At 55.0% G+C, this 25,075-nt stretch overlaps 1 long non-coding RNA gene and 1 other non-coding gene across 4 annotated transcripts in view; both read left to right on the top strand.

Annotated features, from left to right (window-relative positions):
* LOC149125939 (uncharacterized) overlaps nt 1-25,075 on the top strand; it is a 91,446-nt gene that overhangs the window by 49,750 nt on the left and 16,621 nt on the right. The gene's annotated exons all lie outside the window — the stretch shown is intronic.
* LOC108175948 (uncharacterized) lies at nt 4,185-15,144 on the top strand. Of its 3 annotated transcripts, none has more exons than XR_016234995.1 (5): nt 4,185-4,227; nt 7,649-7,749; nt 8,265-8,384; nt 10,639-12,510; nt 14,271-15,144. It is a non-coding gene; the product is annotated as an uncharacterized LOC108175948 (transcript). The 3 variants fall into 3 exon arrangements; XR_011389408.2 differs by having other exon boundaries at nt 7,621-7,749; XR_016234996.1 differs by having other exon boundaries at nt 4,185-6,939.

The following is a 25,075-nucleotide window of genomic DNA, read 5'->3' as shown; positions in this document are numbered from 1 at the left end:
GTCAGCTGACCTGAAGTCAGGAGCCAGGAGCTCTTTCCAGATCTCCCACGTGGGTGCAGGGGCCCACGCACTCGGGCCATCTTCTACTGCTTTCCCAGGCCACAGCAGAGAACTGGAGTGGAAGACGAGTGGCCAGGGACACAAACCGGTACACATTTGGGATGCTGGTTCACAGGCATGCAGAGGCTTAGCCTACTTTGCCCTAGTACCGGCCCCTAGCCATCCTTTTTAAAGATTATTTATTTGAAAGTCAGAGTGCAACAGACACACACACACATAGACATGGATACAGAAACACAGATATCTTCTATCCACTGGTTCACTCCACTAATGCCACAGTAGCCAGGGCCATCTGGGTCTCCCACGTGGGTGGCAGGACCCAAGCACTTGGGTCATCCTCACTGCTTTCCTAGGCCATGAGCAGGGAGCTGGATCCTAACTGAACAGCTGGGGCTCAGCTAGTGCTGCACCGTGGGTGCCCACATTGCAAGCAGAGGCTTAGCCTGCTGCACCATCACACCGGCCCAAGAATGGCCGTCCTGAACTGCGGTTTTGACCTGCCTTTCCCTGACACCGCTGCGGTGCAGCCTCGGCAGGTCCAGGGGGTCCTGAGGAGGGGAGGCGTTGGTGAAGAAAGGAGACGAGGAGTCGTGGTTCAGGGAGCAAGGGGAGGCCTCGTTCTGCTGTTCATCTCATGGCTTTATTTTACACTCTCTTTACACATAGTTCTCATTAAGCTTTCTTCCTCCTAAGCCTCCATTCTCTCTGAGAAAGAACACATCACAGGGACCATCTGTGCATAACCTTTCTCTGTTATCTTGTTTTGCTTCATTTTCCTTCCATGGCCTCGTTGTAAACGTCCATTAATCTTTTTTCTGTTGATAATGGATGTGTCAGTTCTATGAAACTTGCTTAACTTATTTAAAGGTGATAAATAAAAAGTCCAAGGTTAAGGATTTATTTACCAGGTTATAACTGTAAAGAGAAAGTTCCAATGATTATATCCTATGTTTCTCAGGTAAATCACACTCCCACAGCCATGTTTACAGGACCTATTCCATGCCTGATGTAAGAGTTCCTGTCCCTGTGTTCTACGTGTCCAAGCAGGGGTGTGACGCCCTAGCCTTTGTCAGAACGGCAGTGCCTGTCCACCCATCCACTTGCTGTGATATTAACTACGCACCTACCGTTCTCATCACACACTCCTGGGTGAGGCGGGGGGCTGTGGGTGCCACTCTTCATCACTCATGGTCCTCATGGCATTGTGCTCTGGACAGATTTTAGGAGATTCCCTCTTACTTCTCCAGTCCTCTCCTAACTCATTTTTTTTTACAAGGAACAACAAATTCACTTACATAGATGTCCATGATTCCCACACGAAACCCAATGACTACGTCATTATTAACCCTAAAAAAAACAGCAGAGAGATGGCTCAGGTCAGTCAGGGGCTTCCCGCTGTGCGGAGTCCCCTCCTCCAGCTGTGACTGTCACACAGCGTGGATGGCATCGCCTCCGCCATGACCTCATTTCCTGAGCGCTGCTGTCCATTTGTTCTGGCAGAGTCGGGAGTGAGGCTGGCACATCTGCTGCCCTGCCGCCCTCCGCAGCCCGGGTCAGCTCCACGGCAGCAGGTCGCACAGACAGTGAGGGGTGCAGCCGTTCTCCAACCCTGCTGTGTGCTTGACGCCGGGAGAATTTGGGGAAATTGCTGTGTCAAACATCTTCTGAGATGAACTCGCGTGGTCACCACACCTGTGGCTGCCACCAAAGAAGCCCAGCTGATGGGACCGTGACCGTGACCTGGGCAATGACCCTCACAGCAGAATTTCCTTGGTTCTGTGCAAAGAACATTGTATCCTTTCTTCTTAGTCTTTGTTGTTGTTGTTGTTTTTGGTACTAAAATGGCTTGCTCCAAGGAATGGGGCAGTTGCAAGACTTCAAGTGGATGTTTTGGTTCAACTTCTTCAAGTGGCCAAGCAGCCCCAACACCCTGAGTCTGTGAAGCGCATTGGCTGTGGAAGCCGTCACTTGCTCTTGGGTCAGTACACTGAGTGCAGACATGTCCACCTGCCCAAGGTGAGGCCGCGTCCCATAGCCAGGCCAGGGCCGGCAGGGGGGCTGGGTGCTGGCCTCGTTTCTCTCTCTGGACAGTGAGTGGGGAGACCCACAGGTTCCCGGTGCAGCCCTCATTGCGTGTCCCTGGCTTTAATCCCCTCGGTCCTGTCCCTCCACCAGGCCCTTTTGCGGCTGTGCAGGAGCCCAGGGCTCAGGAGTGGGGGCTGTGGAGGGGGAAGCAGTGTTCGTGGAGCCCCGAGTGACTGATGGCTGCAGACTGTGTGCCTTCCCAGTCAGAACAGCGCTTCAGAGGTGGGTGGTGGTGCTCATCTTGTGTGAAGCATGGGGAGTCCAGTACAGGCACATACCTTGAACATCCGGGCAGTGAGCCCGGGAGAGGTGTGCACTGAGCCAGGGACAGGTGCACTTGAGCCAGGGACATTCCCACACCTTGTACTGCTGGGCACTGATCAGGGACAGGCACTCACCTTGTACAGGCAGGCACTGAGCCAGGGCCAGGCTCATACCTTGTACAGCCGGGCACCAAGCCGGGACAGGCACACAACTTGTACTGCCAGGCTCTGAGCCTGAGACAGCCATACACTGAGCCAGGGACAGGTGCACTTGAGCCAGGGATGGTCCCACACCTTGTACAGCTGGGCACTGAACAGGAACAGGCATTCACCTTGTACAGCTTTGCACTGAGCCTGGGACAGGCCAACACCTTGTACAGGGTACACTGAGCCTGGGACAGGCAGGCACCTTGTACAGCCGGGCACTGCTACAAGTTTGTCTGTCAGGCGCACACATTTACTCCTTGATGTGGCCGGGTCAGGAGTCTCAGGCACCGTAACTGCACTGTAGCCGGATCTTATGTTGCTAAGCTGGAGGAATGAGCCCCTGAATGGAAGTTTCCAGAGGAAACCCAGCAGCATGTGGGCAGGCTGCATGTCGGCCATGGGACCTTCTGTGAGTTCTGGGCCTGGACCCTGCTGCAGGCGGGGTTCCTCCTCTGGGCACCCCACCCTGTACCCTCTCCGTGTATCTCTGAAATGGGTAGACACCCCTGACCACCACGTCTGGACTCTGCTGGACAAGCCCACTCCCCACCGTGGCTCCAGGCTCACTCTCAGGCTGACTCTGACCCACTGAGTGCTGGCTTGCTGTGGCCAAGCCTCTGCAGGACAGCAGGCGGTTGGACTGGGGCCAGGTGCTTGAGGCTCTGTGGGGGAAGGGTGACCACGGGGCCTCCCTGGCCTGTGTTCTGGGTGGAGGGCCTGCCATCCTCATCTGCACCGTTCCCAGGCCCTGGACGGGGGCGGGGGGGGTCAAGGCTGCCAGAGTCCACAGTGTCCCTGGTGACCAGTGGTCCCCGGGGCCCCACCTGGGAGCAGCTCCATGTGCCACTATTGAAAGTTCGCCTTGGGACCCTGTGTGGGATGGGATGGGAGTCCAGGAGAGAGAAACTCTCAGCAGGTCTCTGTAGTGCCTGGTGTTGCGTTCACGGAGCAGGAGCTCGGGCCCAGAGAGTACGGGACGGGGTGGACCAGGCACTGACAGGTGCAGAGCAGGACTCCCTGCTGATCTGGGGCGTGTTTGTGTTGAGCCCAGCGCTGACCCCATCAGCCTGTCCTTCCGTCCCGCCTCCTGGGGCTGTCAGCTCCACAGTGGGCTTGTGGGACCCCGGGGAGGGCGGGGACCCTGAACCAGAGAGGCGAGGACTCCTGCCCCAGGGGACCTGACCCGTTCTGGAGCTGGGTTCTGAGTTCCAGCTGCCCCTGTGGGTGCCACCGGGACCCTCCCACGTTTCTGTCCTGTACCTGGGGCTGCTCTGGGAGGCCTGAACTGGCTGTGGGACCGCTTCCTGGGCCACAGCACACAGTGGGTGCTGCCAGCCTCACACCTGCTCCCTGGCCCGTTGGCCGCAGCTCGCTTTGACGAGTGTTGCTGGAATCCCTCTGCTCTCAGGTCTCCGAGGGCACAGGACACAGCTGGCAAAGGGTTAAGCTGCCCATGTCCCTTCAGGTGGGCAGGGCACAGTCTGGATGGGAGAGGCCCCTCCCCAGAAGGCAGCGCCCTTCCTGACTGTGGCCACTGGCTATATAAGGTCCTCACACCCCTGTACCTCCACAGACTCACCTGGCCTGGGAGTGTCTCTGGTGGGATCAGCAGGTGAGGGGCTGCATGGCTGGGGCTGAGCCTGGGGGAAGCTGAGACCCAGGATGGGCACCCAGGGCCGGCTCAGGTCCTGTCCGGCTGGGCTCAGACTGGTCATTCTCATGGCTTTTGCTCTGGCCTGTGCTCTGCTGTTACCAGCTCCGGAGATTGGGAGCTGGAGGGGCGGGAGGGTGTGGGCTGGGATGTGGTTTGTGTGTCATTTAACTGTGCACCGTGTGCCACCTGTGTGTTATATCTGTGTGTGCCTTGTATGCTAAGCATGTGTGCCGCCCTGGTATGCTGTTTGTGCCATGTGTGCTGTCCATATGTACCCGTGTTTGTGTTTGTATATGTGTGTGTGCCATCTCTACGGGCGGCTCTGTGGGTGCTACATCCTCACAGCCCCTGAGCCACACTCCCCTGTGTGGGAGACGCCAGCCTGCGTCATGGTAGGGCCCTGCCGGGTTGTGGGAGAGATCGGTGATGCAGTTGGTGGTGGGAAGGCATTCTTCTCACCTCCAAAGGGCCTTGCTATGACCTGCAGCAACCCCGTACTCCTCGCTCATGGGGTGGCTGTCAGCCCCCTGGGTCCCACCACACGGTCACCTCTGTCTGCGTGTTGGCCGTGTGCCCTGGGCTTTGTGTGGCCCTCGGGCCTCTGAGGATGAGGCTGATCAGCAGGTGCGCACCTGAGGGACGCGCCCTGTGCCCTCTGTAGGCTGGGAGCCCACTCAGCGTGCTCAGGTCTCCTGCACTCAGACGAGGCTGCAGAGGCCTGGAGTGGGGCTGGCTTGGAAATGCCAGGGCATGGCCTGGCTACAGACTGACCACGTGTGCTGTGCTCTCTCCAGGATCCCCACGAGGGTGGGTGTCCTGTGGGGGACAAAGGGCACCTCCTGCTGATGGGCTGGGCCTTTCCTCTGCCCTAACCATCAGTGAGTCAGGGTCACGGTGCAGTATGAGCAGCAGGTGTGTGGCTGTGTATAAAGTGTAGGGCACAGCTGTGGTGTGTGGTGTGTGTGTGGATGGATGTAGCATGTGTGGATGTGTGTGGTGATTGTGGTATGTGTTGGCTGTGTTGTGTAGCATGTACCTACGTGTGATATATGATGAGTGCATGGCACGATGTGTGATTTGTGTGTGGTTTAGCATGTGTGTTGTGTTTATGGTGTGGTGTGGCATGTGCATGTGTGGTACGTGTGGCATATATGTGATGTGTGTGATCTGTGTGGTGTGGCATATGTGGCATGTTGTGTGATATGTCTGTATGTGCATGTGCATGCAATGAGTCTGATGTGGTGTGCATGAGTGGTGGTTGTTATTGGTGTTTTGTGTTGTGTGTGACTTGTGTGTCATGCATTTGTGTCATGCATATATAGATGTGCATGTGGTATATGTGCATGTGGTATATGTGGTGTGGTGTGCATGTATGGTATGATGTTAATGTGTGCTGTGGCATGTTGTGTGATTGCATGTGTGGCCTGTGTGTATAGCATGCGCATGTGTGTGTGTGATATGGTGTGCATCTGTGGTGAGTGTTGCGGGATGTGATTGTGTTGTTTGCTGTGTGTTTTTTGTAATATGTTTGTGGCATGCATGTGTGGCAGGTGCATGTGTAGCATGTGTGGCATATGTTCGATGTGTTTTGTGATCCATGTGGTGTGGCGTGTGTGGCACGTTGTATGATTTGCATGTGTGGCCTATATGTGCATGTACATGTGATGAGTGTCTGCTGGGTGTTGTGTGATGTGATTGATGTGTTTTGTGTGTGTCGTGTGTGACATGTGGTCATACATGATTGGTATGCATATGTAGGTATGTGTTGCATATATTTAGATAAATGTGTGGTGTGACATGTGTGGCATCTTGTATGATGTGCATGTGTGGCCTGTATGTATAGAAGGCAACTGTGTGTATGGTGTTATGTGTGCAAGTGTGTTGTGTTTTCTGATTGTGTTGTTTGCTGTGTGTTGTGTGTGACGTGTGTGTCATGCATGTGTGCATGCATATGTAGATGTGATGTATGTGGTGTGTGCATGTGTGGTGTGGTATGATGTGAGTGTGTGGTGGGGCATGTGTGTGTGTGTGTGGATGTGTGTGGTGAGGTGGGAGGGGCTTGTAGCTCCCCAGGGAAGGTGGGCTCCTCTCCAGAGGGGCACAGCTGTCCTGCTCACCCTGGGCCCGGGATGTGGGAGCAGCACAGCTGGGTGTGTGGCAGTGGCTCTCCCTCCACACTGCGGCTTCCTCACCTGCAGAGCGAGACAAGCAGCCCAAGGATGGCAGCAGCCAGGGGGCTTTCTGCAGTGGTGGGGGTGCTGGGTGCCCCTGCCCACCCCACACAGTGGCCCCTGAGCCCTGGGAATGTGAGCTGTGTGATGGGAAACAGACTTTCCCATCTAGTGTCGATGAACATGTCCTTGAATATCTCCGTGTTGCTGTGGCCAGAGTCTGTGGGGTAAATGAGTAACGAGGCAGAGCACTGCAGGGCCGGCCGCCTGCTCTCCCCGCTGCTCTGATGCCCAGGCCGCTTGAGGGGGCCTCCGACCCAGCTGTGCAGCCACCTGTGACCTGGCCTGGATCTGGCAGCTGCCCTCTGCTGGAGACGGTGTGGGGTCCCAGTGAGGGACCTGGGCCAGATCTTGGAGTGTCTTAGTGATGCTCCTCGGGTTTGATTTCTGCCCTGATGAGCATAAGTCCCTGCCTGCTCCTGTGGGTGAATTACATAAGGTATCACATGCAGGGTGGGTGACAGGAGGTAGGGGTGTTGGGTGGGTGACAGGAGGGGGTAGGCATCAGGTGGGTGACAGGAGGCGGTGGGCATCAGGTGGATGACAGGAGGGGGTGGTGGGTCAGGTGGTTGACAGCAGGTGGTGGACAGGTAGGTGAGAGAAGGGGGTTGGTGGACGATGGGTGGATGACAGGAGGTGGTGGGCGTCGGGTGGGTGACAGGAGGGGGTGGACAGGTGGGTGACAGGAGGTGGTGGGTGTCGGGTGGGTGACAGGAGGTGTGGATGTTGGGTGGGTGACAGTTCGGGTGGGCGTCGGGTGGGTGACAGGAGAGGGAGGAGAGGTGGGTGTCAGGAGGGGGTGGGTGTCTCGTGTTGGAAGCAGTCAGGGCTCAGGAGGTGGGTGCCTGTGGTGGTGGGGACAGAGCTGCTGAGTGCCGAGTGAGTGCAGTGGGGAGATCCCAGCTGAAGACAGACCCTGAGGACAGGGCCAGGGAGTCAGTCGCCTGCCCACGTCACACCTGAGTGGCTCCACGGGCCGTGCCCCGGCTGGGTCTCACACGGGCGCGATGCCTCTGTAGCTGTGGAGGCCGGGAGCTCCCGGCGCACGTGAGAGCAGGGTGGATGGGTGTCGGGCTCTGTGCTCCTGTCTGCACCCCTGAGGGCGACAGGCCCCCGCCAGCCCCGGGCTGCCTCCCCTGTCCCTCCAGGCTCCAGGCTCGTGGCCCCGCCCTCAGGAGGCTCAGCTCCAGCACCATGAAGGGCATCCTGGTCCTCGGTCTCCTCGCAGCGCTCGCTGTGGCCCCCGGAGGTGAGAGAAGCTGTGGGGGCCGCAGTGCAGGAGACAGGAGAAGGGGGTCGGGGGGGGTGACAGGAGGGGGGGTGACAGGAGGGGGATGACAGGAGGGGGATGACAGGAGGGGGGGCGTCGGGTGGGTGATAGGAGGGGGTGGGCATTGGGTGTTACAAGAGGGGTGGGCGTCCAGTGGGTGACAGGAGGGGGTGGGTGACAGGAGGGGGGGTGACAGGAGGGGGGGCGTCGGGTGGGTGACAGCAGGGGGTGGGTGACAGGAGGGGTGGGCATCACCAGGAGCTTCCTGGGTGCCCGGGTCCTCTCAGGCAGTGGCCCGTGGGTGTGCGAGGCTCCCCGTGCTCCCTGCCTTGAAGCGGCCCCGCCTGTGGGATGGTGAACAGATTGGAGCTCCTTGTCCTATCTGTGTTGGTGTCCCCAGAAGGCGGGGACTTCATCCTCCTTCACCCTGAGGTGGGCGTGGTCTCTGCTCTGTGTCACCAGATGGAGCCACGTGGGCTCTTTTGTCTCCGCAGGGTCCCTGGACTGTCCGCAGTGCTCCTCATTTGATTCCTCCTGTGATGGCAGTGTTGTCTCTGAGTGTCCTGCGGACGCCAGCACCAGCTGTGTCGTTTCCTATGCCGGCTGGCCTGCAGGTTAGCCTGGGCTGCGTCCACCCCACCCTGGGACTGGCCCCCGGCAGGGCTGGAGAGGGCGGCCAGGCTGGGAGGGAGGCCTGAGATGAGGCCAGGCTGTGCCAGGGCTGGGGGTCATGGAGCAGCTCCTGGCCAAGGGGAGACGGGTCAGGCAGGGCTCATTCCGGAGCCTTCTCGGGGCTGTGGAAGCAAAGGCGGCTCAGGCGGCCACTCTGCCTGGGCCTGCTTCGCCCTGTTCCACTGCCTCACCGCGGGGCAGCTCCTGCCTGGTGAGTTCCTCCACACTTCTCACCTCGGACATTTCCACACCGGACAACAGCGGGTAGAGGAGAACGGGGACCGTGCGTGCCCCTTGTCCTTGTCAGCAATGACTGACACTGTTATTTTACTGTAATGTGATAAAGTGAACTTATACATGTATCTGAAATCTATGCATAATTTTTTTCAGAAGACAATTTTCATAAACTTTAGAAGAACCTTTGTTGCAAGGATTTAATTTTTCTGCACTGAAGAAAACTAATCTTTAATTCCATTTCTCCATGAGCTTTGTGAAGTGCCCTCCTGTGTGTGTGTGTGTGTGTGTGTGTGTGGTCATTTTTGCTATAGAAACTTCACTGTCATCTCTGATAAGAGCTTCTAAAAAGACATAACTAGCGTTCCGTTATTGTAACTAAGACATTAACTGTAACTCTGTCATTTCTTCTAATACTTGGGCCATCTTGAGACTCTCTGGGTTGTTTGATAGACACAGTGATGCTGTGATTAATATGCAGGCTAGGTCTCCGCATTGCCGTTTGCTGTTGGGATTGATTTTTATAACAGCTCCTGTGCCATTCTTGGTTCCGTCCCAGGATGTGTGGCAGAAATGGGTGCATCCGTCCGCAGCCGCCCTGCTCCGACTCTGGCTGGTTGCATCCTGTGCTGTCATTCAGTTGTTCTCCTGTTCTTGGTGTTTCTACCCACTGGCCCAGGGTCATCAGTGGTACTATCTGTAACCATGGAAACATCTACATCAGCGCCATCCTGTACAGTGTCCACGTGTGGCTCCTGAGCGTTGCTGCACATGCGGCTAGTATGACCGAGGAACTTAATTTTAAATTTTAGTTTGATTCATCTAAATTCACCTTTTTTTTTTTTTAAAAAAAGGACTTATTTATTTGAAAGGCAGAATTACAGAGAGGGAGTGAGAGCCAGAGAGAGAGAGACATTCCATCCATCTGCTGGTTCACTCCCCAAATGTTTGAAACTGCTGGGGCTGGGCCAGGCCAAAGCCAGGAGCCAGGAGCTGCACTTGGGTCTCCCCCGTGGGTGCAAGGGCCCAAGCTGCTCTCCCATGTGAGTTAGCAGGGAGCTGGATTGGAAGTGGAGCAGCCAGGATGTGGACTGGTGCCCACATGGATGCCGGCATTGCAAGCAGCAGCTTAACCAGCTGTGCCACAGTGTTGCCCCTTAGATTTCTGTTTATGTGGGCACAGAGGCTAGTGGGCACCAATCTGGACAGTTCTGGCCCAGGAGCTTGGCTGGGTCTGGGTCCAGCTTTCAGGCAGAAGCACATGGGTTAGCAGACAAGGTGCAGCAAATCTGCTTGATTATTCTCATTTTTTAAAAAATAGTTATTATTTATTTAAAGTCAAAGTTACCTAGAGAGAAAGAGGGAGAGAGAGAGAGAGGGAGAGAGGGAGAGAGGGAGAGAGGGAGAGAGGGAGAGTTCTTCCATCCACTAGTTTGCTCTCCAATTTGCCTCAATGGCAGCAGCTGCGTGGTTCCAAGCCAGGAACCAGGAGCTTCTTCCGGGTCTCCCATGTGGGTGCAGTGGCCCAAGGACCTGGGTCATCTTCTACTGCTTTCCCAGGCACATACAGCAGAGAGCTGGATTGGAAGTGGAGCAGCCGGGACTTGAACTGGCGTCCATATAGGATGCTGGCACTGCAGGTGACGGCTATCCCACATGGCCAGCCCCGATTATTCTCATTTTAGGGCTGGCGGGTGGTCTCCAGGCGGTCACTTGGACTGCCCACTTGTAGGCCCCGCCCTCTCCTGGGTCTGCCTGCATTTCTGCTGCTCCCCTGCTGCACAGGTGTGGCTGATGGAGCAGCAGCTTTCTCTTCGCAGGAACCCTCGCCGCTGCGTCCAAACCTGCACTGCGCTGAGGGGAGCGTGTGTGCGCTGGCCAGAAGCCGCTCCTCTTCAGGGTCCCAGGTCCGCACGGCCTCTCCTCCCCAGGGACTAACAGTCTGTGTTTGTCTCTGTGCAGCCTCACCTCCCACACGTTTCCAGAACCTGGCCTGCTCCGATATCGACGCCGCATTGTTGGCTACGACCAGAATCGAGGCTTTAGTATCCTTCTATGTCCGGGTAGCTGCTGGGCAAACAGCCTGGTTCTCAAGCCGTATCTGCAATGGTGGACCCTGCAATAGCACCAGCCCCTCCCCCCCAGGTGAGTGCCAGCGCCATGGTCCCCTTGCTGGGCCACCTGTGCTCCCTGCCCTTGGGGGCCACCTGCAGGCCAGGCCCTCCTGTCACATCTGAATGACACTCACACCTGATTGACAGAGGGGCGTGAGAACTGCAGGGCAGACAGCACTGCCAGCAGGGACAGACAGGGAGGCTGTGGGGGGGATGTATTTAGTATTCATGTATTTTCATTTTATCTCAGGCGACACAGAGCCAGAGAGAGGTCTTCCATTTGCCTGTTCATGCCCACATTCCCCAACAGCAGAGGCGGGGCCAGGCCAGGCAGGACTGGGAGCGTCTAGGTCTCCGTCTAGGTCTTCCCGTGGTGGTGCAGGAGGAATTCTAGTCCTTGAGTCCTCACTGGCTGCTCCACGCTGCACCTCAGCAGGAACTGGAGTCAGGGTGCAGCAGGACTTAGGGGGGTCCAGGTGCTGCGTTAGGGGATCAGGCGCCCCCAGAGGGGTCTCCCTGCTGTGCCCACGCCTCCCCTGGGAGCAGCACCTGGCGCTCCCCAGCAGTTCTCAGACTTCGGGATCCCAGGGCCCTGTAGGACTCAGGTCTCCCACATCACTGAGGAGTCCAGAGAACTCTGGTTTACGTGGACTCCCCCTGTCAGTATTTACTGTCTGGGAAGTTCCAGCTAAGGAAGTTTCTAAACCTGCATTAGTTCACCCAAAATAGCAAGCAGCACCTTACCCATCAGCATGTACTTGACAGATAAACACAGTAGTGAGGAGTGTGGTGTTGTCACATGCGAGACGGCTGGAGGCTCACACGTGTGTGCATTCCCGTGTGGACAACCCCACCCTGTGTTTGTGAGGGAGAGAGAATGAGGCACAGGCAGTGTGGTGCTGGCCCGAAGTGGTTAACTCAGCCCCCCAGAAGAGCCCAGGGCTCGGGGTTCCTGAACCCCCGTGTGAGAACCGCTACACTGGTCGGGGCTGAAGTTGTGGTTTGTTTGTTTGTTTTAAAATTTTTATTTATCTATTTGAAAGAATTACAGAGAGGCAGGGGCAGAGAGAGAGAGAGAGAGAAATCTTCCATCCGCTGGTTCACTCCTCAAATGGCCACAATGGCTTGAGCTGGGCCGATTTGAAGCCAGGAGCCAGGAGTTTCTTCCAGGTCTCCCATGTGGATGCAGGACCCTAGCACCTGGGTCATCCTCCACTGCCTTCCCAGCCATAGCAGAGAGGTGGATCAGAAGAGGAGCAGCCGGGACTCATATGAGATGCTGGCTACCCGCTACACTGCAGTGCCTGCACCCCGAAGCCTGTGTTTTAAAAATGAGGCTTATTTATCTTCTCCTGCTTGAATAGCAGATTTAGCAACTGTCACACACCAGGACACCAGCAGTCGGGACAGGCTGGGCCCACCTTTCTCTTCTCAGCCTATACCCCACACACTCAGACTGGGTGGGCTGTCGGGGCAGACCTGGGGGTCTGGGTCTTCACTGGTGGCCTGGGTGGTGTCCAGGCCAGGATGCAGTCTCTCCGTCCTGTCTGACAGCATGGTCGTGACAAGTCCTCTTCCCTCGCAGTCTATCCACCTGTAGGTTCTGGTGACACACAGTGCCCTGGTTGCATAGCGGTTAATGATGCCCCCTGTGAGGAGATAGAACTGCCATGTAACCCAGACGAACGGTGCGTCGATGTGCTTGCAGAAGTCGTGCAAGGTATGTCTTGGGGATCCAGTTCCTCCAGGGGTCCTGAGATGCAGGTTCACAGAGAGGTGGGGGAGGCGCCCTGACACGGGGACGGGGCCAGGATGCCTGTGAGCGGGAGAGAGGCTCCAGTGCTGTCTCAGGGCTGCCTTCTCAGGGCAGGGCTGCTTCCCCTGCTGCTGGCCCAGGGCCTCCACCTGTGCTGGCTGTCAGTCACCAGGCTGCTTCATTCCACAGGTGGGGTGGGGTGGCCTCTGCACACCTGCACTCTTCTACCTGTCAATCTTAGCACACTGGGTCCCCTGGTGGAAGTGTCACATTCGGCTTCCAAATCCAACAATCATCCTTGCTGATGAAAGCAATGGGTTCTCCTTGGGCTACACAGCAGACCCAGGTCCCACAACTGTAGACCAGGACCCTCATGGATGGGTCCCTGGCAGGGGCAGATCCTGCTGAGCTCAGAGCCTTGCAGGTCTGCTCCTCACCAGCAGGGGGCGCAGGCTTCCCCAGGGCCATGTGGGCATCAGGCATGGATGTTAATTGCAGTCCTGGATTTCTCAGTGGTCTGCCTGGCTGGCCTCAGCGTCAACAGGTCCTCAGTGCACACGGGGCCTCTCTCCAGCTGGACTCTGGGGTCTGGACAGTGGACGAGGACCCACAGCTGCCCCCAGGTGTCACACAGAGCAGCCCCCATCCCCAGCTCCTCACGTATTTCTGGAATACTGGGAATCCCCGCGGGCATGGCTCTTTGTGCTTTCACCTCCCTGGGATGTCTACACTGCTGTGGGTTTTACCTCTGGGATTGGGAGCTGGGCGGTGTGGGGACTTGGCGTGTCCTGTCCCTGTGTCCTCTGCTGCAGGGACCTGGGTGTTTTTTCCTCGTAGTGCTTGAATTGGATCAATGCCATCAAATGTGAACTTTTTTTTTACTTGTTTTTGCCCAGGGTCACTTTCTAAAAATGCAACAGAGAAGTGCACAGGTCCACTTCTTCCTTTTAAAAGATAAAAAGATTTATTTATTTATTTGAAAGTCAGAGTTACACAGATAGGAGAGGCAGAGAGAGATGTCTTCCACCCACTGGGTCACTCCCCAGTTGGCCGGCCCGGCTGGAGCTGAGTTGATCTGAAGCCAGGAGCCAGGAGCTTCTTTTTGTCTCCCCTGTGGATGCAGGGGCCCAAGGACTTGGCCCATCTTCTACTGCTTTCCCAGCCATAGCAGAGAGCTGGACAGGAAGTGGAGCAGCCGGGTCTTGAGCTGGCACCCACATGGGATGCTGGCACTGCAGGTGGCGGCTTTACCGGCTATATAACATCCTCGGTCCCGTGTCTTCCTAACACACTAGCACAGCCCCCAGTGCCCAGCCTGTCGGTCAAGGGCAGGAGCCGCCCTGCCAGGTTCTGGTGCTCTCCCCCAGGGCTGGCGCCCTGCTCCTTCACCCCCAGCCCGTGTTCTTGCTCTGTCTGCATGTGGTTACCTAGTCCCTTCTAGCTGCTTTTGCTTCTGCTCAGGGGGAACTGAGGCAGGTAGCACTCTGCTCCAGAGAGGACTGGGGCCTGGGCCCGGCCTGGATGAGGAGGACCCAGGCCCAGTCCTCCCAGGTGAGGCAGGGGTGCTGCCTGTCTACCTTGGGTCGGCTGCATCTGTCGGTCACAGCCCAGATGGCTGACCTGGAGGGGCAGGCGAGTTCCGAGCCCCGCGGCCCTGGCCATGCAGCTGGCTGGGTGCTATCGCCGCCTTCTGGGCCATGGCACTCAGGTGACCGAACCTCTAGGGACCACCGTGCTGTTCTCGCTGCGGGTCGAAGGCTGCTCAGACATCACCGATGAACTCATCCAGTTCCTGTCGACACCGAACATCAGGATAGGGGACATCGTCTTCCGGCAGCTCAGCCGCAGCAACGCTGTCCGGATCACCAAGAACCTGAACTCGGGCGCGGCCCTGGCAGCTGCCCCCTGAGCCATTACCGCAGGCCTGGGGCTGGGGCAGCTGTGGCTGCTCAGAGCCTGTGCTGCCCTGGCCCCGCCCTCCCTAGCCCCGCCCCCTGCTCCGCCCTGTCCCTGCCCTCATCACGCCAGAGCCATGGTCAAGCTACACCTACCAGGGCCTTGGTCACATCTGCCTGTGTCCCGAGGACCTGGCCTTGGTGAATGAAAGAGCCCACGGGGGTGAAGACCAGGGGCGCCGGGTGCACGGGTGCGGCCTCGAGGGAACGGGTTCTCCGCCTGAAGAGCCAAAGTGACGCCATTTAAAGAAAATAAAAGAAAAAGCACCCTCCATTTCCTGCAGCAGACCCAAGTCCTTGTAAAAGCAGGCATCCAGGCGTTCCGGAGACATCAAAGCTGACCAGGGACAGCTCAGCAGACCAAGAGCAGCTCATAGAGGTTACGAAATAAGTAACTCCCTGACCCCGGGCCAAAGAGAGACCCCCCCACCCCACCCCACCCCCTGCCCGTTCAACTGAGAGCATCCCAGAGCAGCCCCGTCCAGTCACCAAAGCCCCGTGCTGTAAGCCCCCGCTGATGTAACCCTTGGTTTTTCCTTTAAAAGTGCTCCCAAAGGCTGGGCCTTCCTCTGACCTCTGCTGCGTGGCTGGTCAGACCAGGTCCCTGCCGCGCTTGTACTTCCAAATAAACCTTGCTTTTGCATTTCCGTGTGATCGGGTCCTGATAGCTTCTTGGGGATCCACTTACCTGGGCATACACACCATTAATAAAAGCTGCGGGCGCGACCCAGAGTGGCTGTTGTCCTGCTGGTCTGCTCGCGGTCACCTCTGTGCATACTCCCTGGGCCGCCCACAGCCTGGCTCCCGGCTCCCGGAACCACATTCCTCTGGGAGTCTCAGGTGCTGCTTCCTGAGAGTTCCAGGGCCCTCTAGGTCTAAGGCGACAAGCAGCTGAGCCTCTGATGGCCCTGAGTGGGACGCCCTGCGGGAGTGTCCCCACGTGGCGGGAGGCCCAGGGACCCAGTTATGAAGTTGTCAGGAGCTGTTGAAGTGAAAAAAATCTAGAACTGATGCTAACTATCAATTGCTTTTTGCTTCTGTACTGCTCTGCTTGCTCAATGACTTAATGCGGGATGCCCAGCGTAAGAAAAGGTGTGTGTGGGGGGGGGATAATAGTACCTGCATGCCAGGCTTCACACACTCCAGGAAGACGGGAAGCCCCAATTCTTAGAAAACAAAACTTAGTAAATACTTCCTGAAATTAATGGTCTCCCACTTCTTGTGTGACCACTTCCTTGTGTGACGCGTAGTCCCCACACTGCTGTGATGCACCAATAAAATGCTCAAATGTAGGTAATTGCCATATGGAGAATAAGGAACTAGCATACGTGTGTGATGACGGATATACTTGTTTACTCATGTGTATAAAAACGCTGAGAAGGAGAGAGACGGGGCTTCTCACCCTGCACTGTACTGTGTTGTATATGTGGTGTGAGCCCCAGTTCCTGGCTATAAAACCATCATTCCCTTGCCCCTGCATCTGTGACTGTCTTTTGTGGGTTAATTGGGAAAGGTTTCGTATCCCATATTTCAACATCTGGGGGCTTGCCCGGGATTGAGACCCTCCCAGCTAACTCGGGAAACACAGGAGAACAGGAAGATTTTTCTGTGTGTGTGTGTTTGTCTTAGTTCTGTCCTAGTGTCCGGGAACTGCCAGGATTGTAGGAGCTCCATTTGCATTGTCCCTGCAGGTGAGTTTGGAAAAGGGATTGGATAACAGGCAAAATGCTGGGAGTCGTCCCTGGCGGATTTGGTTGACCTTGGGCTTATCAGAGTGAACTTGTTTGGTGCCAACCTAAGGGGGTCGCTCCCCTGAACCCGGTGTAGTTCTCTTCTTTTTTCAGCCACACTGTTTGTGTCTCTGTGTCTTGTTTCTTGTGTGATTGTACTAACCCTTATCATTGGAGAAATAGGACAGCGGGTATGTATCCCTCTATCCTTTGTAACTGACCATTTCTCTGAGTTCTGATCCAGGGCTTCAGACTTGTCCGTGTCAGTGAAAAAGAGTAAGTTATTAAAATTTTCGTAGAGTTAAATGGCCCTCTTTTGATGTTGGATGGCCTGCAGAGGGACGTTTTCATCTGGCCTTAGTCAAAAAGAGGAAAGAGGAAAACTTCTCTCTTTCTTTTTTAATTTTTTTGACAGGCAGAGTGGACAGAGAGAGAGACAGAGAAAAAGGTCTTCTTTTGCAGTTGGTTCACCCTCCAATGGCCGCCGCGGCCGGCGCACCACGCTGATCCAAAGGCAGGAGCCAGGTGCTTCTCCAGGTCTCCCATGCGGTGCAGGGCCCAAGGACTTGGGCCATCCTCCACTGCACTCCCGGGCCACAGCAGAGAGCTGGCCTGGAAGAGGGGCAACCGGGACAGAATCCGGTGCCCTGACTGGGACTAGAATCTGGTGTGCCAGTGCCGCTAGGCAGAGGATTAGCCTAGTAAGCCACAGCGCCAGTCCAAAAAATTCTCAATGAAGCAAGAAAGCAGACTACCCACCCCCAAACAGAACCTCACTGATGAGAGTTTCCCTTTGATGTGCCCTGGCTGGGATATGAACACAGTGGCAACTAGAGAGTGTCTCCGAATTTATCACCAGACTCTAATGGCCGGCCTCCGGGCAGTGGCTAGGAAACCAGCAAATATCTCTAAGGCACATTCTTTGTGCCAGGAGCCGGAAGAGAGTCCCTCTGTTTTTCCAGTAAGGCTGTCTGAGTCCTTCAGACAGTATATAGCTTTGGATCCAGGAAGAGAGGCGCGGGCAGCTGTGGTATTGGCTTTTGTGAACCAGTCAGCCCCTGATATTAAAAGCAAGTTGCAAAGCTAGAAGGGGTGACAGAAAAGGGGATTCAAGATTTGCTTAAAGTGGCAGAGAAGGTGTATCACACTCGAGAGACTCTCGAGGAGAGACAGGATAGGTTGCATCGGGAGGACCTAGAGAGGGAAGAGGAACACAGGGCAGAGGAGAAAGAGAAAGAAAGGAGAGACGATGGATAGAGGAGGAAGAGAGGCGAGAGAAAGCTGCAAGCTTCAGGCTAAAGAGATGAGAAAGAATCAGAGAGAAATGGCTAAAATATTCCTGACTACAGAATCAGGAAGGGGGGAGGGAGAGAGAGAGAGGCAGTACCGTCCTTGGCAGGGTAAGCAGCGGCCAGACTTAATAGAGAACAATGCACCTTCTGTAAAGAAAAGGGACACTGGGAAAATAAATGCCCTAAACTAAAGGGGAAAAGAGATAAACCTAAGAACAATAGGTTCCTTGTCCACAGGGGAGAGGAAAGACAGCAAATAGGGGAGATGGGACCCAGACCCCCTCCCCGATCCAGGGTAACCCTAAAGCTGGAGGGGACTCCAGTTGATTTCTTGGTTGATACAGGAGCACAATTCTTGGTGGTAAACCAAGATAAAGGTAAAATGACCAATAAAATCAGTATCTTCCAGGGGGCTACTGGATCAAAGGCTTACAAATAGACTACAAAAGGAACTGTGGATTTGGGACAAAAACAAATAAAACACTCATTTCTGGTGATTCTGGAATGCCCCACACCTCTGATTGGAAGAGACTTGCTCACTAAATTACGTGCTCACATCTATTTTCTCAGAAGATGGAGTCAGGGTGACTGACGGGGTGGGGATGGTGGATGACCTATACCAGTCCTCAACATAATGACCCAAGATGAATACAGACTGTACCAGCCGGTAACATTGTCAAAAGGATGGGCCCCAGAGGTCTGATATCTGGTTGAGAGATACCTGCAGGCTTGGGCAGAGATAGTGGGCGTAGGACTGGCTAGTCACAGGGTGCCCCTTCTAATACAACTGAAGCCAGGAGTGGAGCCTGTGAGAGTGCACCAGTACCCGATCCCTACCGAGACCAAAGCCCTGTTTTTGTTTTTTTGTTTTTTTTTGAAAAGATTTTTGTTTATGTATTTGAAACAGTTACAGAGAGTGTGGTTGGGGGGGAGGTGGCAGAGAGGGATAGATCTTGCAGCTGCTGGTTCACTCCTCAAATGGCTGCCATGCCTGGAGCTAGGCTGATCCCCAGCAAAGAGCCAGGAGCTTCTTCCAGGTCCCCACGTGGGTGCAGGGCCCAAGCACCTGGGCAATCCTCCACAGCTTTCCCAGCCATAGCAGAGAGCTGGATCAGAAGAGGATCAGCCGGGACTCACATGAGATGCTGGAATTGCAGTTGGTAGCCCCACGTACTACACTACAGAGCCTGCACCCAGAAGCCCTGTGTTTTAAAAATGAAGTTTATTTATTTTCTCCTGCTTGAAAACAGATTTAGCAACAGTCACACATCAGTATGACACAGTCAGGACAGGCTGGGCCTACCTTTCTCTTCTCAGCCTATAGCCCACACACTTAGAGACTGGGCGGGCTGTCGGAGCAGACCTGGGAGTCTGGGTCATCAGTGGTGGCCAGGGTGGTGTCGAGGCCGGGATGCAGTCGCTTCATCCTGTCTGACAGCACTGTGTGATAAGCCCTCTTCCCTCGCAGAGTATCCAACTGTAGGGACCGGCGACACCCAGTGCCCTTCTTGCATAGGAGTTAATGATGCCCCCATGTGTAGAGATAAATCTGCCATGTAACCCAGGAGAACGGTGCATCGATGGGCTTGCAGAAGTCGTGCAAGGTATGTCTTGGGATCCAGTTCCTCCAGGGGTCCTGAGATGCAGGTTCACAGAGAGGTGGGGGGAGGCGGCCTGACACGGGGACGGGGCCAGGATGCCTGTGAGCGGGAGAGAGGCTCCAGTGCTGTCTCAGGGCTGCCTTCTCAGGGCAGGGCTGCTTCCCCTGCTGCTGGCCCAGGGCCTCCACCTGTGCTGGCTGTCAGTCACCAGGCTGCTTCATTCCACAGGTGGGGGTGGGTGGCCTCTGCACACCTGCACTCTTCTACCTGTCACACTTGGCGCAGTGCTAACTTAGCGGGCTGGTTCCCCAGGTGGAAAGTGTCAAATTTGGCTTCCAAACCCAACGAATCGTCCTTGCTGATGACAGCAAGTGGGTTTTGCCACTCTACACAGCCGACCAGGTCCCACAGCTGCAGGCCAGGACCCTCATGGATGGGTCCCCGGCAGGGGCAGGTCCTGCTGAGCTCAGAGCCTTGCAGGTCTGCTTCTCACCAGCAGGGGGAGCAGGCTTCCCCAGGGCCATGTGGGCATCAGGCATGGATGTTAATTGCAGTCCTGGATTTCTCAGTGGTCTGCCCGGCTGGCCTCAGCGTCAACAGGTCCTCAGTGCACATGGGGCCTCTCTCCAGGTGGACTCTGGGGTCTGGACAGTGGAGGAGGGCCCACAGCTGCCCCCAGGTGTCACCCAGAGCAGCCCTGCCCCCAGCTCCCTGTATATTTCCTGGAATACTGGGAATCCCAGTGGGCATGGCTCTTTGTGCTTTAACCTCCCTGGGATGTCTACACTGCTGCGGGTTTTAACTCTGGGGCTGGGAGCCGGGCAGAGCGGGGACTTGGAGCGTCCTGTGCCTGTGTCCTCTTCTGCAGGGACCTGGGAGGTTTTTCCTCACAGAGTTCAACTTTTGTCAATACCATCAAATGTGAACCTTTTTTTACTTGTTTTTGCCCAGGGTCACTTTTTAAAAAATGCAGCAGAGAAGTGCACAGGTCCACTTCTTCCTTTAACAAAAAGATTTATTTATATTTAAAAGTCAGAGTTACACAGAGAGAGGAGAGGCAGAGAGAGAGATGTCTTCCACCCACTGGTTTGCTCCCCAATTTTCCGCCCCAGCTGGAGCTGAACTGATCTGAAGCCAGGAGCCAGGAGCTTCTTTTTTGTCTCCCACGTGTGTGCAGGGACCAAGGAGTTGGCCCATCTTCTACTCCTTTCCCAGCCATAGCAGAGAGAGTGCTGGATCAGAAGTGGAGCAGCCAGGACACAAACTGGCACCCTTATGAGATGCTTGCACTGCAGGCGGCAGCTTTACTCACTATACAACAGCCTCGGTCCCATGTCTTCCTAACACACTAGCCCAGCCCCCAGTGCCCTGCCTGTCGGCCGAGGGCAGGAGCCACCCTGCCAGGTTCTGGTGTTCTCCCCCCAGGGCTGGCGCTCTCCTCCCTTCCCCCAGCCCGTGCTCTTGTTCTCTTTGCACGCTGTCACTGCGTCCCTTCTAGCTGCTTTTGCTTCTGCTCAGGGGGAACTGAGGCAGGTAGAATCAGGTCCAGAGAATTGGGGTCTGGGCCCAGCCTGGATGAGGAGGACCCAGTCCCGGTCCTCCTGGATGAGGCAGGGGCGCCTGCCCATCTACCTTGGGTTGACCGCACGTGTTGGTCACAGTCCGGTGGCTGACCTGAAGGGGCAGGCGAGTTCTGAGCCCCGCCGTCGCCCCGCGGCCCTGGCCATGCAGCTGGCTGGGCACTGGTGCCGCCCGCTGGGCCATGACGCTCAGGTGACCCCACCCCTAGGGACCACCGTGGTGTTCACACTGAGGGTCAAAGGCTGCTCCGACATCACCAACGACCTCGGCCAGCTCCTGTCGTCACCAAACATCAGGATAGGGAACATCGTCTTCCTGTGGCTCATCTGCAGCGACCCCGACCCTGATCATCAAGAACCTCAACTCGGGCGTGGCTCTGGCAGGTGCCCCCTGAGCCATTACCGCAGGCCTGGGGCTGTGGCAGCTGTGGCTGCTCAGAGCCTGTTTGCCCTGGCTCCGCCCTTCCTAGCCCCAGCGAAGGTCCATCCTCCTGCCCTGGCCCCATCCCCAGCTCCGCCCTGTCCCCGCCCCCACCCCTCCAGAGCCATGGTGAAGCTACACCTACAGGGCCTTGGACACATCTGCCTGTGTCCCGAGGACCTGGCCTTGGTGAATGAAAGAGCCCACGGGGGTGAGGAGCAGGGGCGCCGGGCGCACGGGTGCGGCCTCAAGGGACCGGGTTCTCCGCCTGAAGAGCCAAAGGGACTCCATTTAAAAGAAAATAAAAGAAAAAGCAGCCTCTGTTTCCTGCAGCTGACCTGAGTCCTTGTAAAAGCAGGCATCCAGGCATTCCCGAGACATCAAAGCTGACCGGGGACAGCTCAGCAGACCAAGGGCAGCTCATAGAGGTTACAAACGAGGTAACTCCCTGACCCCAGGCCAAACGGAGACCCCCCACCCCATCCCCTGTCCCTTCAACTGAGAGCAACCCGGAGTAGCTCTGTCCAGTCACCAAAGCCCCGTGTTGTAAGCCCCTGCTGTAACCCTGTGGGTTTTCCTTTAAAAGCGCTCCCAAACAAAGGCTGGGCCTTCCTCTGACCTCCGCAGCGTGGCTGGTCAGACGAGGTCCCTGCTGTTCTTGTACTTCCAAATAAACCTTGCTTTTGCATTTTGGTGTGACCAGGTCGCTGGTAGCTTCTTGGGGATCCACTTATCTAGACACAACAACACGCCATTAATAAAAGCCGCGGGCGCGACCCAGCGTGGCTGTCGTCCTGCTGGTCTGCTCGCGGTCACCTCTTCGTGTCCACCCCGGGCCACCCACAGCCTGGCTTTTGGCTCCCGGAACCACATTCCTCTGGGAGTCTCAGGTGCCTCTTCCTGAGAGTTCCAGGACCCGTGCTAGGGGCACAAGACGACAAGCAGCTGGGCCCCTGATGGCCCTCAGTGGGGCGCCCAGAGGGAGTGTCCCTACATGGCGGGAGGCCCAGGGACCCAGTTATGAAGTTGTCAGGAGCTGTTGAAGTGAAAAAAATCTAGAACTGATGCTAACTATCAATTGCTTTTTGCTTCTGTACTGCTCTGCTTGCTCAATGACTTAATGCGGGATGCCCAGCGTAAGGGGGGGGGGTAATTGTACCCCCATGCCAGGCTTCACACACTCCAGGAAGACGGGAAGCCCCAATTCTTAGAAAACAAAACTTAGTAAATACTTCCTGAAATTAATGGTCTCCTACTTCCTTGTGTGACCACTTCCTTGTGTGACGCGTAGTCCCCACACTGCTGAGATACACCAATAAAATGCTCAAATTTAGGTAACTGCCGTATGGAGAATAAGAAACCAGCATACGTGTGTGATGACGGATGTACTTGTTTACTCATGCGTATGAAAACGCCGAGAAGGAGAGAGGCGGGGCTTCTCACCCCACATTGCACTGTGTTCTATGTGTGGTGTGAGCCCCAGTTCCTGGCAATAAAACCATCAATCCTCTTGCCCTTGCATCTGTGACTGTCTTTTGTGGGATAATTGGGAATGGTCTCAGATCCCATAATTCAAGAGAGCCTGGGCCACATTTCTCACTATATCACTCTTCTCTTAAGAATAATAGGTCTTGCAGAAGCAGAGATAGAGAGGAGAGAAAGAGAGAGAGGGAGGAAGCTTTTGTCTGCTGGTTTAGTCCCCAAATGTCCATGACAGCCAGGGCTGGGTGAGGCTTAAGCCAGGATCCTGGACCTTCATCCAGGTCTACACATGGGTGCGCGGGCTCAACACCTGGGCCATCCCCCGCTGCTTTCCCAGGTGCATTAGCAGGGAGCTGGATTGGAAGTGGAGCAGCCAGGACTAGAACAGTGTCCATACGGGATGCTGGTACTGCAGGCGGTGGGTCTATCTGCTATGGCACAGTGCCGGCCCTGAGGTTCTGATTTAACAAACAGAGCTTGGATAGGAAAAGGCGCAGGGAGGAAGCTGTGCTTGTATGGTTCATTGTGATAGTACTTAAGATTTTTTTAATAGTGTTTGTTGTGACTTATGGTATAAGAATATTGATTTTCTGGCCAATAAGTGATATTGTTAAAATTAGCTATATATGTTAAGATAAGTAGTTAATGTTAAGCTGAGTAATTCAGAAAGTGTGTTAAGTTAGCTATAAGTTATGATAAGTGATATTATTGACATTATTGATAGTGATATTAGTGATGTTGATAAGTGTGTTAAGTAATTATGTTAACTTAGGTGATTAGGCCAAGTAGTTAAGCTAAGTGTTACGTTAAGCTAAGCAGCTAAGTTAAGTAGTTAAGTCACATTAAGTAGTGGTGTTAAGTTTAGTGATAAGTGTAAAGTTAGTATAGATTGATAAGTATATTGATACTGATAAGTGTATTGACCTCAATGAGCATGCTGATGAGAGTGTGATAAAACCCCCTGGTGTGTAAGCAATAAAACCTCTCATTGGAAAGACAGTCTCTGTCCTGGTGTTCCTTTCTTCCCCTTGACTGACAAGTCCTACGTCGCACTTGCTACTGTCGAGCTGCGTGACAGCAGACGTTTGCGACGCCTTCCTACTTTTGTTCTGTGGGAGTTTGGTTCTTTACCCCTCATTGAGAAAACATTTATAGTTAATTGGGGAAGCCAATATTGTAATACTCTCACCAGGGGTGAGATTCTAAGTTTACCAAAACATCATAATATTTTATCTCGCTCAGGTTTTATAAAATAAATATGATAGAAAATAAGGAATTCCTCATATTATCAGGGCTCGTGAGGGTTAACAGAACTAATGCACATTTGTAAGCCCCACAGCTGAGAAGCCAGTCATCATGAACAGACGTGGACAGGTACGTGCTGCGGCCTGGCGACTGCTCCGTGTAGGTTTGCAGTTGAAGGTCTGGCATTCCCTGCCTTCAGGTTATGGTGATGGCTTCACTTTGTGTAATTTAACTTTTCCTCACTCTGTATTGATTTGGGAAGATAGAAAAGTTCGTGGAAAATGGAATTAAAAGATAAGTTAAGGGGCTGGCACTGTGGCGCAGTGTGTTAACACCCTGGCCTGAAGCGCCGGAATCCCATATGGGCGCCGGAGTGAGGCCCAGCTGCTCCACTCCAATCCAGCTCTGCTGTGGCCTGGGAAAGCAGTAGAAGATGGCCCAAGTCCTTGGGTCCCTGCACCTGCATGGGAGACCTGGAAGAAGCTCCTGGCTCCTGGCTTTAGAACACGCAACTCCAGCCATTGCTGCCAATTGGGGAGTGAACCATCAGATGGAAGACCCCTCTCTCTGTCTCTCTTTCTCTGCCTCTCCTCTCTCTGTGTAATTCTGACTTTCAAATAAGGAAATCAATCTTTAAAAAAAAAAAAAGCAAGTTCAGGGGGCTGGTGTTGTGGCTTAGCACATATCCCTGGAATGCTGAGACCCCATATGAGTGCCGGCTAGAGTCCTAGCTGCTCCTCTGATGATCCAGCGCACTGTTAATGTGCCCAGGGAAAGCACTAAAAGCTGACCCAAGTGCTTGGGCCTCTGTACCCACAGGGAAGACCTGGAAGAAGCTCCTGGATCCTGGCTTCAGCCTGGCCCAGCCCTAGCCATTGTGGCCATTTAGGGAGTGAAATCAGTGGATGGAAGATCCCCCTCTCTCACTATGTCTCTCCCTCTGTCCCTGTAACTCTGCCTTTCAAGAAAATAAAAATAAATATTTTTTAAAACACAGGTATATTTGTTTTGGCACAAAACTTTTTTGAAATCCAGTAACAAGGACTGGCACTGTGGCATAGCAGGTAAAGTGGCCGCCTGCAGTGCCGACATCCCGTATAGGCACCAGCTTGAGTCCTGGCTGCCCCACTTCCCATCCAGCTCTCTGCTATGGCCTAGGAAAGCAGTAGAAGATGGCCCAAGTCCTTGGGCCCCTGTTCCCACGTGGGAGACCAGAAAGAAGC

This window comes from Oryctolagus cuniculus, chromosome 6 (assembly GCF_051225735.1).
Source record: "Oryctolagus cuniculus isolate XC-2025 breed Fujian yellow rabbit chromosome 6, ASM5122573v1, whole genome shotgun sequence".
NCBI lineage: Eukaryota > Metazoa > Chordata > Mammalia > Lagomorpha > Leporidae > Oryctolagus > Oryctolagus cuniculus.
The sequence above is the reverse complement of the archived record's forward strand: the minus strand, read 5'-3'. Positions and strand labels throughout refer to the sequence as shown.